Source organism: Paramisgurnus dabryanus, chromosome 1 (genome assembly GCF_030506205.2).
Source record: "Paramisgurnus dabryanus chromosome 1, PD_genome_1.1, whole genome shotgun sequence".
Classification (NCBI taxonomy): Eukaryota; Metazoa; Chordata; class Actinopteri; order Cypriniformes; family Cobitidae; genus Paramisgurnus; species Paramisgurnus dabryanus.
The window spans coordinates 9,765,764-9,784,812 of NC_133337.1; the positions used below are offsets into that span (position 1 = coordinate 9,765,764).

Consider the following 19,049-nt stretch of genomic DNA (forward strand, 5'->3'; position numbering starts at 1 on the left):
TGTCCTCTACTGCAATCTCCGAATGATTCGGTTTGTTAAACTTACAAATGTTCAACTGGCCATTACCATTCCAGAAATTTCTCACCCATCTTGTTAAACCTGAGCTGAAGGGTTCATGTGATTCACTGAATGGCAGTCGTCAGTAGATCAGTTTTAAAGAGCTTTGAGTTTAAGAGCTGTTTGTTTGCGGTGTTTAAAATAACTGATTTTAGTAACGCTCCACTTGCTATAGATTAACTGCTATGTTTAGCATAATATAACCACGTAAAGCACTTAGCAGCAGTTTTATCTACCCAAGACATATAAGATAATCCTCTTGCCACCCTCACTCCATCAGCACCGAACCATTGGCTGCTTAAATATCCAAAGAATGTTGTAAGTGAGTTAATCTGTGATTAAAGGAGGAATTTTGGAGAGGCAGCTCCCAGTCTCCTGTTTAAACCATCAGTGTTCAATCTACCAGTGGACTTTACTCAACGAGTTATATACCGTGAACCGGAAGGGTTAAGTCTTACACTGTCAGAAATAAAATGTTCCCATGCTGTCACTTTAGCATTACCATTTAATAAGGTCATAATATGAACCATTTAGGTACAGATATGTTTACATTTGGTACCAGTATTTACCTTTGAGGTACTAATGTGCACTCTTTGGTACAAATAGGTTCTAATATGAACTCTTTAGGTGCAAAAGCATACTTTACTAAAGGGGCCCTCCACTTATTTTGAAAATATGCTTTTTTTTTAGCTCCCCTAGAGTTAAACATTAGATTTTTACCATTTTGGAATCTATTCAGCTGATCTCCGGGTCTGGCGGTACCACTTTCAGCATAGCTAAGCATAATCTGTTGAATCTGATTAGACCACTAGCATTGCACTCAACAATAAAAAAAGCGTTTCGATATTTTTCCTATTTAAAACTTGACTTTTCTGTAGTTACACCGTGTATTAAGAATTAAATATTGCGATTTTCTGATATTACGCAGCGGCTGAAAATAGTTCCCTTGGTAACTTTCAATAGCAGGGGAATATTTTTGGCCGCTGTGTAATATAATTGCGCCTCCTGCAGCCATGTTACAGCAGTAAAGTCCTTGATTATTATGCCAGAATGAAAGTATAGTTCCTAGACATATTGGCCTAGAAAATTGCAACTTTTAATTTTCGGTCTTAGTACACGATCTAACTACAGGAAAAAAAAATAATAAAAATATAGGAAATAGGAAAAATATTGAAACTCTTTGGTTATTTTTGAGCATGAAGCTAATGGTCTAATCGGATTTAATGGATTGTGCTAAGCTATGCTAAAAATGGTACCGCCTGACCCGGAGATCGCCAGAATGGATTCAAAAATGGTAAAAATCAAATGTTTAACTCTAGGGGAGCCTTTAAAAGGGTACCTTCCCAGTGAGAGCTAGAGCTGTTAGAATTTTTTTTTTCAAAATATTTACCCCAGCTGTTGGTGGGGCCTAGTTAGTTGTAGCCTAGTGGTTAGAGCTTGTAACCCGAGTGGTACCTGTTCAAGTCTCACAGCGCTGGCGGGCTGTGATTTCCCTTTATGCTCCCCGGGCGCTAGTGTAGCTGCTCAATGTTCCGTGTGTGTGTGTGTGTGTGTGTGTGTGTGTGTGTGTGTGTGTGTGTGTGTGTGTGTGTGTGTGTGTGTGTGTGTGTGTGTGTTCACGACTGCAGTACGTGTGTTCACTACTCACAGGGATGGGTTAAATGCAGAGGTCACATTTCGAGTGTGCATACTTGACAAGCTTGTCAATTTTTCACTTCATATGTATACCAATTTACATTTGGGATACTAATGTGCATCTTTTGGGTACCAATAAGCTCCCTTTGGTACAAATAGAGCATGTACTTTAAAGGTACTAATATGAACTTTTTAGGTGCAAAGGTGCACTTTTTTTAAATGGGTACTGCCTCAGTGACAGCTGAGGTACATATTTTGGAAAAAAAATTCTGACAGTGTGGCAAAAAGCATTTAATGAATGTAGCACTGCTGAAAGTCATGCTTTAGCACCACTTATGGTTGTACAGAGGTGCTATATAGGTGCTCTTTAATGCTAAAATGGTTCCTCTATGATTACAAGCTTACTATTTAGCACCATTTTTTAGAGTGTATAGAAGGACCCTCTCTGCCAAAATGGTCAAAGATTCTTGAAAAAAGCAAATCTTTCTTACTGTTTTATCTTTTGTAATTGTTTTGGGAAACAGAAAGGTTCATTATGGAACCATAGAGCACCTTTATTTTTAAGAGCGTGTGTAGATATAACTGTTGATGTTGTCTAGTTTCTATTACCTAATGTATCACAATGAGACATATTTTGATTTTATTGTTTGGTGAGCAGTAATAAATTGGTGGCATGTTAAATTGTCATGTTGCTGAAAATAAACTGGAATTTACCCTCATTTCCAACAGTGTGGCGTGACCAAGGTCTGCTACTTTACAAATCAAAGTCAGTCCACACCCTGCAGCAGAGACGTGCTGCATGTCAGGAACACACGATCTGCATCATTACTCATCAGACCGCGTCTTACACCTGTGCGTGTGTGTGTTTGTAAGGTGCGTGCTCACATACACACAGTGTATTTCCACACGCTGCCATTACCCCAGCAGCTCTGTAACCCAAATCTATATTTACCAGCGCTTCCATGGCATCATTTACACAGAAAGGAAACAACATATTCAGAGGGATCAAATAATAAAGAAAGTGAGAGTGAAAGGAATCAGGGGGCGGGAGTGTATTTACTGTAATCATATTTAGTTACTATCATTCTGAGAAAAAGGAAAACATGTTTAAGGAAAAACAACTTTCATACTCTAGATTGAAATACACATGGCAGCTGGTGTTTAACAAGTTTTTTGGGTTCATTAATATTTTTAAGTTGAATTAACTTGAATGATTATTTTAAGTTGAACCACCAGGTAACTTTTTGAAGTTGAACCAACAAATCTTTGCCGGTGCCGGGTAAGTTGTAACATTTGCACCTCGGTGAGAATCGTAGATTCTAGGAACAAACTTAAAGTGAACTTGTGTGTTGCTCGTGTAGAAATGTGATTCATGCAACTGAAATATTTTTTACATGACTGAGCCAAAAGCAAAATGTGTTGTGGCCCGCTCTACCCAACTGATGGTATAAATCCTGTAAATTGTTGCAGATAGAGAAGCCGGTGCTGTTGATCTCTGTGCGTGTCAGTGTAAGTGTTAACTGCATTCATTTTATGCCACTTTTCTCCAAATCTTTTTCTACGTATCCATCTTTCTTGCACTAAAGATAAACACGCAATCACATGTTTCGGAAATTCATAAACAACCTTCGCACACTTGGACAAGACTAAACACACAGTCACCGCACACACGAAGACACAAAGACAAATCATTTGAATTGAAATAAACATTCTGCATTTCTGTTGGCTCACTCGAATCTGTATTTATCCTCTTCTGCTTCTTGTGTGACTCATCGTGTGAAATCATTGTGACTCAGCTTGTCTATATACAGTATTGCCCAGGGAGACAAAAATGAAGAAAAGAAAAAATGTAACAAAATCCTTGAGAGGAAATATTGAATGAAACAACGGGAAAGACCACAGCCTTTATTAGATCACATATGTAATCACTGTTGGTCCCAATGGTTCTCTATGTTTGTAACTTCAAGGCCCCCTATTGTCTAGTCAATATCCGCAGTTGTCCTTTTCTCATACACTCTACAAAAAAAAGATGATTCATTGGATTAACTCAAATTGTGTGCAGGATTTCCATCCAATATGAATGTGTACCCCTTACTTATAAAAACCTGCTTTACACAATAAAAATATGTTGAGTTTGTTTAACTCATTTAAAAGTAGATGGTAGAATTCAATCAAGTGTAGTTGCCTCAACTCAATTTAATGTTGTTTGAATAACTCAATTTAGTGTAGTTTGAATAACTCGGTGTAGTGTATTCTGAATAACTCAATTCAGTTATTCTATATAAAAGGGTTTCTATATCATATTAATTAGCATAAGCACATGTTAGCATGCTAATAAAAATAACATATGATACATTGGATGAGCATGTGAGAAGAGACTGATCTCCAGACAGGCATTAACACAGTTTGTGCTTGTTGAGAGAAGTACGTCACATCCACAACTTAACCACAAGCGCCAATCTAACCCAGTCTCACCCCATGGCGTCAATATTTGACGACACTTGACCATGCGTCAATATGTTGACGCGGAGGGTATACCTTTCGCGTCATTTTTTGACGAACTGGGGACTTCAATACTATTACGTCCGTTGCATTCTCTTTCCTATTTTCTTACCATTTTCGCGTCGGTTTAGGGTTAGATTAGGCAAAATTAAACAGTGTACGCGAAATTAAACAGTTGTCACCTGGCGTTGGGGTTAGAGTTAGGTACGCGAAATTAAACAGTTGTCACCTGGCGTTGGGGTTAGAGTTAGGTTTGGGTAGGGATGTCATTATGTAAATCTAACCCTAAACCGACGCGAAAATGGTAAGAAAATAGGAAAGAGAATGCAACGGACTTAATAGTATTGAAGTCCCCAGTTCGTCAAAAAATGACGCGAAAGGTATACCATCCGCGTCAACATATTGACGCATGGTCAAGTGTCGTCAAATATTGACGCCATGGGGTGAGACTGGGTTGGCCAATCTTCTGCATACTCGGCAATGGTAACCATGCAGTTTGAATATATATATATATATTACACAAACTATAAAACAAACTCTTCGAAATCAATAAGATAAACAAACATTAAACACTATAAAGTCTTTCTCTTTACCTAAAAATGCATAAACAAACAAAAAAAATAATTAATGTGGTCCCAACATAAAATGTTTAAGTGGATTGAACATGATAAAATTAGGTTGAGATAAAACATATTTCAGTGTATTTTAAATTCATATTTATGATATACACATTCTCTGACAGTGGAAAAAATGAATACTCATCAATATTAAATCCAAATTCGACCATGACCATCCTAACCATGACACAGATGTTAAATTTAAAGAATCGTTGCACAGAAAATTAACCTTAAGATTCAGTCATGTTGTAGTCTATGATAGAGCAACAATATTATTCTAGATTCTAGAACCCAAACACAAACTAATTGTGTTAATGCAATTAAAAAGAACTCTGTAAATTTTAGTACATATACATTTTGTGTTGGACTAATTTAAAATATATACTTTTTGGTCTTAATGAGATATTTTAAATTAAGTGAACACAATTTCAATGTGTCATTTTTAAAAAGGGCTTGAATAATTTTTGTGAGTGATAAAAACAAAGCAGTTTTGTTTCAGACTTTATTACTAGTTCTGTACGCCTGCTTTAAAATAAATAAATAAATATCTCTATTTGTAAGTCGCTTTGAATAAAAGTGTCTGCTCAATGAATAAGTGTAAAAAGACAAACAAATAAGTGTGAGCATTTAACAGATATAGTTCACCCCAAAATACAATTTTCTTACCCTCATGTTGTTTTAAACCTACATGAGTTTCTTTACTCTGTTTAATGCAAAAGAAGATGGATTTTGGTAATGATGATAAGCACACAGTTACCATCATTTATCAAAACATCTTTGGCATTCAACAAAAGTTAGAACAACATCAGGGTGAGTAAATCATGACAGAAATTGTTTTTGTTTTGGGTGAACTAACCCTTTAACATATGACAGATGTTTTCTTTATGTGCATATGTTTTCAATCTTTAATTCTTTTAACATCAATTTATTGATTGTAAATAAAAACGAATATATTTTGATTTATTTTAAGGTTACATATCATTCGCAGACTGGTTATGATAGGTCACTTGGGATTAAAGCATCTGCCAAACATATATACTTAAAACATGCAGAGGGCCCTGGACCTTTGTTTAAGAACCACTGCCTTATGGTTTTTGAGGTTCCTACACTCTTGAAAATAAAGGTCTGGCTGTACAGAGAACTTTCAAGCTTGTTGCATGTTCTTCAGACTATATAAAGGGATGAAATAAATGTTTTTTAATAACCTTTCACTTAAATGTTCTTCTAAGACATTCCTTTTAAAGAAGCTTTATTTTGAAGAGTGTACGCAAAGATGAACTTACTAAACAGCACATCATGAAAAGTTGTAATACAGCATGTAATGCTGGGTGTTTGGTGATATTAGCACATGGCGTATGGTTTTTATTTCCTCTTGTGTTCATGTTTGTATGGTAACTAAGAGAGCAGTTTAAGGCATTCCTCACATAGTCAGTTTAATTCCAGACAGATCATTGACATGTGATTGTCGTCTCTTCCACAGATTGCACCGATCTCACTGAGGGTTTTCTGCTGTTTAAAGGGACTGAAAGTGTTGTGATGCTGTTCAGGTATGTTGTGCTTGTTTATGTCCACGCACAACAGTAGAGAGAAAGATTTACATTATTTCAATGAGTTGATGCTCCTCATCTCATCATTAGATTATAAGACTTCAACCTGTATTGCACAGACAAGGTCACACATACTCATACTTTACTTCTGTACTTCATTCAGAATATACATTTGTAATTCGTCTGTGTCTGTTTTAGGATCAGTGTTTATTAGTTTCTGGGGTGACAATAACATGGAAAAATCTTGATGTGATTAGTGAACAGTTTGCTCATCTCACATGTTGAAAGTTGTGTGTGTGTGTGTGTGTGTGTGTGTGTGTGTGTGTGTGTGTGTGTGTGTGTGTGTGTGTGTGTGTGTGTGTGTGTGTGTGTGTTTGTGATAAATCTAAGGTTGTAAAACTTAATGCTTAGGTATATGATCGCCGAAATTCATTCCTGGACCCTTATGCACTTTACTGAGCCCCTGGCAAAACACACACACAGACACACACACACACACATTGACTTTATGGCTGTTGAAACCTGGATTGTATTAAAAGATCAAAAGAACAATGAATTAAAGATTTAGCATGCTTTGCTGTAGTACCACAAATATTCTTTATTGTTTATTTGTATCACCATATGTAAATAATAGTTACCAGTCTGCTATATTATGAATAAATGAGTTTCAGGAGGAAAGATTTTAGTCCATGACGTGAAACTTTAATCCTGTAAACGATCAGTTCGACCAAAAAATAAAAAAATTCTGTCATTACCCTGCCGCTTGAAACCTGATACACGTGAGAAGCAATAAAGTCTGAGTGCATGTTCTCATACTCTTTATTGCTGCTTTTATAGTACTTCCTTCGCAATGTTTCGCGATCCACTTTTATTGTAAGGATAATCCGCCGAATCCTTTTGTGTTCCATGGAAGAAGAACAGCATTTGTGTTGAATGAACTACCTCTAAAATGTTGCTTCTCACAAGCTTTGCCGGTTAAACCTTAGAAAGCATAGCTTTAAATATCAAACAAACAAAGCTACGTGTGATGCATCAGTCAGATGCATTGTGTTCATGGCTCCAGAGTCAAACCGCAAAAGCAAACAGATGCGGCGTTTGTGTTGTGATGGCTTTACGCTTGACCGACAGGCCTTAATCTTTGTATGTGTGAGTGTATGTTTGTTTATAAAGGTTATAAGGCATTGGGGGGGGGCTGTCAGGGTTCAGGTTGTCTCTGAACGCTTTGAAACAGGCTGGTATGAGATCAGCTGCGCTGAGGGTGAAAAGTATCCTGTTTCTTCCAAGTGGAGTCACAGATTGATCTCATTAGCTTACCTTTGTGCCTTTACTATAAAAATAGATTCACAGGTATGAAGAACCTCAACGAACCTGTCCAAAAACTCTGTGAACTCAAAAATTATAACCCATATAACATGTAAACAGCATATACAGTAATAATCTCCAAGCTATAAAGCACAATTACATCGTTAAAGCATTTATTCGTTAAGTTTTAAAAGATAAAAGAGTCACATTTTGTCCTACAGATGAGTCCGTAATGATACAAATGCCTCTGAAATGTTTTATTATGGGTGTTGGCTAGTGCATTAGGGTTCAGCTGGCCAGCGTGTCCAAATACATCTTTCTCCATTGATGGATATTTTATATTATTCATATATTATGAAAATTCTTATTTTGCAAGCAACCACAATGTTTCCATTTTAGTATAATAATTATCAGGGACTGCTTATATTTTGGGTGCATTTTTTGGAAAATTAATGAAAAAGTAGTGTATTTGATTTGATGTGAAGTGAAAATGCACAGGAAGTCTGATGTCTTGTAAGATCCAATACACTCTCAAGGATAAACGTGCTACAAAAATGGGAGAACCATTTTGGTTCCCGCAAGAACCAGTCAAAGTTTCCTTTCTTATAAAAAAGTCTAAATAATAAAGTTAAAAAAAAAAACATTTGTGAAGCAGAAAGGTTACTCGGTTGTTAAAAGTTCTTTATGGAACCATTCAGCCAAAAATGTTTCTTCTATGGCATCGTGAAGCACCTTTATTTTTAAAAGTGTACATAAGGTTGGTAGTGCATGAGAACCACTTTTGCCTCATTTGGCCATTCATAAGGTTTCTGACTAATTCTGGTTATGTTTTTAAAGTCTAAACCCCTCGACTCAAATTTAGTTTTTGTCAAACAAAAGCGATGATGTGTAATGATGTTTTTGAAGCTTACTTTAATGACAGCGTTGCAGGCAGATAATTTCACCTTTTCACAGTGTTTTTATTTTGGTTGTATAATGGATGGATTTAAAACTACAACAAAACTGTGTTTAGACTTGTATTCAAGCCCGCGTTGTGTCATTTATCACTGAACAAAACAAAAGTGCATTGCATCGTTACCTAACTGCAACATATTTATTGCCTGCTGTGTTGTACGACCGACTTGTGAGAGGACACGACAAAAAAGTAACACAAGCACATGCTTCAAATTTTCCCTTTTGTCCTCCTCCTTTATTAAAGTCCTTTCCGCTCACCTTACAGTCCTGTGACCCTATTTTTTGTGCCACGCTTGGGGACGATGTCATCACCGTGGACCTCAGAAATGGAAAGATGACAGCACTATGCAGGGGGCTGAAAGATTTTGCCTGTAACGTGACCCTGCAGACGTTCCAACCATGCCTGCTATGAGAGGCCTCCGCTTGGGTCTCGACCGCCCCCGCCCCTCCGGCATCCGGGTGACCCGACCACCACTGTCTGAGATTTGGAGGCCTTTCGGAACCATTGGCTGGGGAGATGTGGAATGATTGGACTAAACAGAGGTTAGTTATAACCTCTGGAAGACCATCACAGTGTGTGTGTGTGTCCTGATCTCATGTGTCATACTAAATGCTCTGAACAAAAGAGCAGAATAAGTTAAAAGTGTAACATAGAGGGACAGAAATAGGGCTTTGGAGAGATACGCAGAATTGAGTTTTAGTCACCTTTGGCTGAATTTGTTTTGTTTATTTCTGGTGTAATGATGGTGGATTAAAAGGTTCAAATGTGCTGTATCAGAGAGTGCAATGCTTTCGAAAACTAGTTGACAGTTGCATCACTGACATATTTACAGCATGAGAAGCATGCCTTGTGGGTTATACTTTGCTGTCAATCACAGATGCTACTGTCAGATAGGAATATAAAAATGGCATCATAAATTGTGCTGAATGCAATATTACATTTAACTTTTATCTAAAGCCAGTTACTGTGTATTCAGGCTATACATTTTTATTAGTATAATTGAAGCCATGATCTCTGTGTTGTTAACGCAATGCTGTACCAATTGAGCGACAGTTTTTACTATACAGTATTAAACCGTGCATTCAACAATCTTTCCATGTTTAAATGCGCTCTGCAAAATTCTGCACATTTTCCCATAAAATCAGCACAGAAAATGTAAAAAAAACTCAGATTTCACTTGGGTCATCTTTGACTTCTGCTGAGGTCCTTGCTCGCCTTAGGTCCTCCCCTCTCTCTCACACACCACACACACACACAGACACACGCTTTCTCTTCATCATTCTCTCTTTCGTTCCACCCTGGCAAATACTGTATAGGCTTTTTCTCCAACACAAGCCAAATCTTCAATAGGACACACACCCACGCTCTCTCTCTCTCTCATATTTTCTTGGCCTTAGAGTTCTGATTTTCCGTTTATAGCTGTGGCATCTCCACGTAGTGCCAGACTGATGTGTGTTTTTGTGGTGTGCTCGTTCGCAAATATGGGCTCTTAGTTTTTTTTACACCACAAGCCAAAACTCACTCCAGCAGGACTTTCTAAGCAATCACACTTACTGTAAAATGTTCACCCATCCATTTTTGGTTTCATCCAAATTTAACTCAAGATTATATTTTAGTAATTGACAAAAAATCTGTCAACTTCTCTCCAACAAATTATGTTACATCATTTTTGGTTTTGGTATTTCACATCATTATGTAATAGGGTTTGTGTAAGTGTGTGTGTGTGTGTGTAAGTGTGTGTGTGTGTGTGTGTGCGCGCGTGTGTGTGCGCGCGTGCGTGTGCGCGTGCGTGTGTGTGCGTGTGTGTGTGTCTGGGTGGGTTGGTAGATGTGGTTTACAGGGATGAATAGTGTATAATGACATGCTTATTATGCACAGGAAGTGTCCTCGTAAACTGCAAGGCGTAAAAACCTACTACATGGTACTTTTTCATATATTAAAGACTCCCAAGATTTTTTGTGACAGTTAGGGTTAGTGACAGGGGTAGGTTAGGGGAATAGAATATACAGTTTGTACTACCACATATGCCAACATGTGTGTGCGCGCGTGTGTGTGTGTGCGTGTGCGTGTGCGTGTGTGTGTGTGTGTGTGTGTGTGTGTGTGTGTGTGTGTGTGTGTGTGTTTGTGTGTTTCGAGGTGACCAACATCAGCGCTTTGGACACTGACAGGAGCAAATAGAAAAGTCATAGAGTCGATGTGGTTTGAATTTGTCAGCCTGGTTTGGATATGAAGAGCGTGTGTGTGTGTGCTTTACTCTTCCTGTGGAAAAGCTTCTCTCTGCATACAGTTATCCTCTTCTTGGCTTACGTGGAAATACAGTATATGTGCCTGAAATGAAACTTTCTCCTCTTATGTGATCCTGAAAGAGTTGCTCAACTTTAAGCGTTACAACTTTTAACAGACATGCTTTTAAATAGAAGATGGATGAGTTACTCAACATCAGTAACACGGCTTTGACCCTTTCGTCATCAAATTAGTTTTCCTCTGAGTTTCTGGGAAAAACGTGGTCGAAAAATAAATAAATAACTCAGCGAGCATGCATCATTTCTCTGGACATTAAACTGATATGTAGAGGTTCTTGAAGAAGTCATGTGATTTATAGTAAAATATTTTTTATTTTTGTTTTTCTTGACTGTATATAACCGTTAATAATTGCGCAAATGCTGAAATGATGCCTCGATAGTTTTGATAGATGAGATGTGACTCCACCTGAGCCATTTAGCCTTTTAAAAAAAGCCGATTTAGATCTTACTGAAAGATATTGGAGACTTAAAATAAATCATGCATTTTGGTTTTTCTGGGCAACATATCAAAAAATCACAGTGAAAGTGTGTTTCCAGAAAGCGTGGGCTCAGACGACTGAAAGATGAATGAGTTTGCGTTCTGAGCCAATTCAAATTATTATCAAGACCAATTATTTATTAAGAGGAATCGGAGGTGATTGTTCACAATAGACATTTAGTTTCAACTGAAGTGCAGAAAAATCTGGATTGCTTTAGTTTCGTGTGACTCAAAGTGATTCGAGGCAGGTTGCAACACCATGATAGGCTAGGAAAGGAAACTAACAGGGAAACTGTTTATGTTTCAGGATGTCCCTGGTCGACCTGGGATTTTGCACATGACCGAGACGCTGAACTGTCAGTAAATGTGCTTCAAAGAGGATTCAAATCAGCCAAAGAAACTTTGGACTGTTATACAATGTGAACCATAGCTCACATACCGGCACTGACATTGTGATTATATAAGGCTTTAAGATGCAACAGGACCAGCTGGGGCACCCTCTGACAGTTTAAATTTGAGGTGCAAGGAAACAGATGGAGGCAGACAACTGATAGTGTGCTGATCTCACTGGTCGAACACATGCAGGCTGTGTGATCGTGGTCATAATGGAGCTCAAACACATCTGTTAGATCAGCAATGGGCCATTAGAGCACAGCAAATATTTGGCCATGGACGAAGGAAATCGTGTGCTTTTATGGTTTTATGGCACTCGTTTTTTCCATATGTAGCAATGACTCTAGAGCAAAACGTCACGAGCACCTGTTTACCTGTAGTTACTCTGAGGTAAACACTCCAGAGAGCCCTAAAAAAGCCAAACAATTGCCTCCGAAACCTTAAGGTCATATCTAAACCATGAGTGATTAACATCTCCTCAACACAAGTGCTTACATAAGTACCCTATGCAATTTGATAATGGACCCGCGTTGTGGCCACTATTGCACAACTAAACAAACATTACATAACCCAAAGCTGAACTCTCCTCTGTTATTTGTTGTTTTGATGCTAACATATGCAACAGTGCCATACAAAAGCCTAACCCCCCCCCCCCCCCCCCCATATACAGCTTTGGTAGGTTATATACTTTTGGATAACATGACAAGTAATTAAACTTTTGGAGGCAGTGCTTACAGTATGTTCCAGCATGAGGTGGTCATTTCCCAATCTTGAAAACCAACCAACCAACTAAACAAAAAATGTACAGTATATATTTGAAATTTAGTTTTTACCCTAATTACAAAACACAATGTTTAAGGCTTTAATGCCAAGATCTAATGCCGCTTTTCCACTGCTTAGTACGGCTTGGCATGGCTTGGTAAGGCTCACTTTTGAAGGGGTTTAATACTGTGTAGAGTACCTAGTACTTGGTACATTTTTATAGTACCACCTTGGTTGAGGTTCCAAGCGAGGTGTAACAATACAAAGAAAATCATCACTAGTACCAGCATCATTGCTAAATGCAAGATTAGTTTATCCTTGTATGCCGGCAAGCAAACCAAGTGATCTTGTCTACACTTTTTTGTATAACTTGTAAGTGAAATTAATATCAAGGTTTGCCTTTACAGTAAACAATACAGTATACAATATTAATCCACAGATACACTGATAATTCATACTCAACTCGGTATAAATTATATATTTTTATTTTTATTTAGTTTCCATGCTCAAGTAATTCAGATTTTTATGTACAAATATCTCATTTAAAGAAACAGTCCCCCACAGATGATTACCTACAGTAGTCTAGCAGGAACAGAAGCTGGTCTGATGCTTCTAGGAAACGTCTATTACTATCTAAAAATCAATACTGTAATGCGATCGTGTGCTCACACACCACACACTGTCTGAATATTCTACTGAAATATCACAGCAACGTGGCTTTACAGTTAGCGTGACAAACGGGCCAATGTATCAGTGGTCATGCAATTCCCAATAGACCAGCAATCGGTTAGATGTTGTTAAACAGACTGTGGCTTTATTCTGTTCGCTTATAATCTGTAAAGCTGACTCATGTGCTTGCACTCGGTTGATCTTATTCCAAATCCTCTGACACAATTGCTAAGAAATGTACATCAGGCAACACTAAGACATGCCACTGTCATAATGAATGAGTCTCGGCTAAAGTAAGATCGCCCTCCGGTGGCAACATGCCAAAGACCCACTCAACTTTGCACTCGATTCACATTGACAGGTTGGAGTTTGACTGGTTGGTTTGCTCCTTATAGGGCCAGAATCATCTTCCCTTATTCATTGTCATGAAAAGTAGCTGTGTACTTTGAAAGCATGTATTTTTTCTAAGCAACATATTTGTTTTTCAACACTTTTTGCATCTGGCACATATTTTAATCCGAATGGAATTACAGTGAATTTACACTGTCAGAAAAATGGTCCGAAGCTGTCACTGGGGCAGTACTCCTTAAACAGGTCCTAATATGTACCATTTAGGTACAGATATGTATACATTTGGTACCAATATGTGCCTTTGATGTACCAATATGCACTTTTTTGGTGAAAAGGTGTATTTTTTTGAAAATGACAGCTAGGAACTATTTTTGTTACCATTTGTTCTGACAGTGCAAGCTATACATTTTACCAGTATGTCTGTTCCCTGGGAATTGTACTGGAACAGTACATGTAGAAAATATTTAACTATATTATTGTGAGATCAATAGCCACCTGATTTTTGCTTTCTTCAGAGATTGGAGATCCCCTTGGTTCAATCAAAAACAGAAACTAAACTTTTTAGCACCTTTTCAGTTGATAAACTGCTTTGTACATTGCAGATTATTCATTCCTTGGTCTGTTTGGTGCAGGTGCACAAACCGAACCAGTCAGCCAAAATCTTCCATGCAGATGTCCTCTATAAAGCAGGAAAGATGCTTAAACTCAGAATGTGCAACCATTACCGCCTGTGAATGATTTAACTTTTCTAAAAATACATCAGCTGCTAAATCTGACTTTGTCACACGAACCCTATGCACATTTTTATGTTGAATGTGGCGTCTAACCATCTCTCTCACACACCTGGAGAGTAAAAACAGACGACCGGTCTGGCTGTTAAACAGAGGCAAAGCGGGATGTGAGGGAAAACAGGTATCGCATTAACCTATGACAAGCTTAGTGCATGTAAACTCTTATGTAAAGTGTCTTTCTCATTCTGGTTAATATTTACTGTTATGCCACTGCTGTTGTCTCTCAGAGGCTGAAGGTTGATGCTGTTTGATCTCCGTTTGGCTCTGAGTCATTTTCCTTATCCGACCGCTGCAGTAAAAAGTGGGTCAAAGAGAAGTGCTGGCATACAGGAAAAAGATTTTACTGTTTAATTACAGCCGTAACGGTCCAGGGGTATAAGTTCTATCAACTGCGCTTTCCAAAATGCGGTTTGATGTTATTAATGTCAAACATGGTGCAACTTGTCTTGATGCGTGTGAAATTTTATGTGAATGAGATCTCCGCCCGAGGGCAACATACAGTAAATAGAATTTCGGTCTGTTCCTTTGATCTGGAATAAAAAGCATTATAACTCATATTGTGTAGATCAGTGTTTCTCAACCAGGGGGCCACGGCCTACAGAGGGTCAACAAATTTCTAAGGGGGCCTCAATATGACTTAAAATTATTGAAAATAAGACAAAACAAGCATTAAAATAAGCTAAGACAACCAAATATTTGTGAGCTGGAGGCCTTCAAATATTGTTGTGGGCAGGCATTAAACACTGTTATAAAAATGGTCAAAACGTGTGTCAATGGGGAAGTACCTCTTTAAAAGTTCCTAATATCCACTATTAGGTACAGATACAGTATGTATAAGTTTGGTACCAATATGTACCCTTGAGATACTAATATGTATCTTTAAAGTACTAATGTGCACTCTTTGGTACCAATACACTGCAAAAAAGACTTTCATACTTAGTATTTTTAAATCAATATGTATTTTCTTGATGAGCAAGTGTAATTTTTAAGTACAGTTGTGCTTAAACAAGCAAACAAATCTGCTTTAACTCTTTTAGCACCACTGATGAGTTATATCGTTAATTAAGAGAAAACATTTCCCTGCCAATGATGCTTTCCGGACTATCTATTATTCCGCTAATATCCGGAGCATCTTAAAGATTTATTCCTTTATGTTCAACATAGTGAAGAATGCTAAGTTTTGGGACGACATTACAAGGCAAATGCATAAACACTGGAAATGTTTTTCTTTTAAGGTGAACTGTTTCTTTAAATTACATGGTTGATGGTCAGCAGGGCTTCTGGACGTTTCTGGACTGCAGAATGTTAAACAGGTGTTGAGAAATACTACGGATGATAAGCGCAACCACAATGCAAACAACGTGAAGAAAGACAGATGCCAAGACAGATGGATTTGAGAAACATATTTTGTCGACAGCATATTTTGTCATTAACAGTGTCCATGTGAAATGTTTTAAATGTGAAATGTGTCTAACTCTTGAAACTTGTGAAGAATAGAAGTTTATAAACAATGCTGCATTGTATCATTATGTTGCATTTCACCTGCTCAGCATCGCAGTAACAATTACTGACCTTGACTTGTGTTTCCCAGAGCGCAGGATATCTCAGATAAAGCCCCAGCTGATGAATCATGTGAACTTGACTTTAACACCCGGGTTTGACAGGTGTGTGTGTGTGTGTCATCTGTTGAGGTCACAAGGACAGGGAGAGTTGTGTCGAGGCTTTAAAAAGAAATTATTGTGTCCATGGTGAGAGAGACAGTGGACTATTTAAAGAGCGGGCAATTCAGTCACCAGATCCTGGCCTTTAAAGAGCATCCTTTCACCTTTACCACACACATATTATACAGGATCAGAATGAGCGCAGACCGCTATGTTGTTAAAAACTTGATCAGATTTATAGGAGAAACAGATCCACTTGTCATCTTCCAGACTATTCTGGCTTAGTATCTAAACAAATGTTTCTCTCTTGTTCTCACATAGCTACAATAGCCATCAATAGGCAGGTAATAATTATTTACAGTAGGGTTTTTTGCAAGACAGGACCTGAATGAGTAGAGTGTCAACATTTATGAGATTAATGCCTCCACCACTCCCTTCTCCTGCAGCTTTCCTGGCACTTGGAGATTCTGAATAGATTTCTTAATTTTCCAACACATGAACATTTCTGTTATACAGCGTGGGCGGTGACATATGCCTGTTCAGAAAAGACAAAGAAGGCTGTGTTTCCGTTTTCTAAAACCTCCAAACATACATAAGGAGAGGAGTGGCAGATGGACATTGTTCGCTCTCATTAGGCCTAATTCTGTGCGCTTTATAATAATCTACAGTAACACTGGCCGTAAATCAAACTGCCTGAGTCATACACAGATATATTCAGATTGTTAATATGTGTGCATTTTACTAGCCAAGAAGAAAGAAACATCAAAGATGTGATCAATGAAATCAAAAAGAGAGCAAAAGCAATCTTGTGCTCCTGCGTCTCAGATTTTTCTCAAATCCAGATAGTTCAAAATGTACGTTTACGTATTACTTTAAGCGACTGACAGTGCATTACAATGCATACTTTTTTATTAGTATGTATGTTCCCTGGGTTCAAACTCATGACCTTTTGCACTGCTAATGATCTACACTGTAAAGAAAGGTACAAAACTGTATACCTTTCTGTAGTTGGGGTGGTACTCTCAGAGGTTAATTTTTGTTCCTTTATGGGTATACATCACATTGAAATTTTGTACATTTTGGGGTTCAATATTAAGGACCTAAGGAACAATATTGTACCAGTTAAATTTTAGGGGTACAGAACAGTTACCTTTAAAGGTACACAATGGGTCATTAGGGTAAAGTATTGTACCCCAAAAGGTAGAACATTGTATTATGTTTAGTATACCTGTAAAGGTAAAAAACAGACAGGGTACCACCCCAGCGACAGAAAATGTACAGTTTTAAACCTTTATTTCTAACAGTACCACTGAGCTATACATTAGGAGCACATTAGTCCCTGTTTTTATTTGTCCTAAGCAATTTCAGGAGAAACATTTGAGACTAAGTTGATACTTAAATGAGACAGAACTGAGAATAGATATTGTGCTGTGAAATCATATTGTACTGGAGCGTCACACTGTATTCAGTAAATGCTGGAAAGAAATCCTGTCATTACAGGATTACGTGCAACTCTTCTTTTCCAAACCCTTTCAAAATCTCGCTCTCTTTTTCTTTCAATTTCAATTCATCTCTAGTTTTGCTTTTTGGCTCAAACTACATAACACGTCTTTACAAAGTCCCACATTCACTCTCTATTCAAAGTCTGCCCCTTTAGACCTTAGAACTTTATACTCATACTCTTTTATAGGTCTCTCTCTCTCTCTCTCTCTCTCTCTCTCTCTCTCTCTCTCTCTCTCTTTCTCTCTGGTCAGCTGACTGTCTGGCACTCTGCCTCACTTGCCGTGGCAACGTGCAGCTTGCCATGTATCCAGTCGCTACGGGAACCAGCTGCAGAAACACAGCACAAGCTCAGCGAACCTTATTCAGGAACCTTCTAGGAAAAATCTCAAAGTACAGTAAAGACAGTGTATGACTTAGTGTAAACAGTTAGATCAATGACTTTATTTTTTAGCTCAGTTACAAAATTCATACTTTAAGCAATATGATAAAAGATTGGTGGGTGTCGACCAACAACTGTAACAAACAGGGAAGCAATAAATGTTTACATGTTTAAATATAAATGATTCACTTTAAAGGTATAGACATTTGCCTTGAATATAAACAGAATAACATTTACTGTAATAAATTGTATATGAATTACCGGTAACGCTTTAGATTACAGCCCGGAAAGTACTGGGTAAGTACAGCGAATTTACAGCGTATGTTTCTGTAATTATAGTTTACTTATGAAGTACGTACGTGTAATTATAAGGGAACAATTTATAATATTTGGGGAATAAAGGGGTAACAACCAGGAAAAATACAAATAATATATGCAGTAAAGTACTGCGTAAGTACAGCGAATTTATAGCATACATTTCTGTAATTATAGTGTACTTATAAAGTACATACATGTAATTTTAAGGGAACAATTTATAATATTTTCGGAACAAAGGGGTAACAAGTGCCACTTTAATTTACAGCCCGCAGATGTTGTATTTACTCTTTAACTACGTGAAACAAGGGGGTAACAAGTGCCACTTTAATTTACAGCCCGCAGATTCTGTACTTACTCTGTAACTACGTGAAACAAGGGGGTAAAAATTTTTGACTTAGACTGTAACAATACAAAACAGTAACTACAGAAAATACACTCTTAGAAAGGATGTGTTAATTTTTTACACATCTTTGTGTGTTAAGTTTTTAACACATTGTGTGTAATTTAAACACATTATATATCATTTTGTGTTGATTTTGTGTTAAAATATAACACAAGTTGTGTTATAACACAAGTTGTGTTAAAAGTAACACAAAATGTGTTGTTTCCATAATAACACAGAAATGGGTGGATTTTGGGACAACACATTTAGTGTGTCATCCCAAAATCAACACTAATGTGTTGTTTTTAACACATTTGTTCTAAGAGTGTTGTTCTAGTTTTGCTTGCTTTTTTCACCAAAGTTGCCTTGCCTATTTTTAATTTTGCTTGATGACCCAATAAATTTCTGTACTCTTTTTCTTTATTAAGGTCAGTAACCTTTATT

General features: G+C 37.5%; 1 long non-coding RNA gene across 1 annotated transcript; it reads left to right on the forward strand.

Annotated features, from left to right (window-relative positions):
• The first annotated feature begins 6,218 nt into the window (after positions 1-6,218).
• On the forward strand, positions 6,219-12,383 carry LOC135745871 (uncharacterized). Its single transcript, XR_012337676.1, has 3 exons — positions 6,219-6,358; positions 8,880-9,157; positions 11,704-12,383. It is a non-coding gene; the product is annotated as an uncharacterized lncRNA (long non-coding RNA).
• Positions 12,384-19,049: the final 6,666 nt, after the last annotated feature.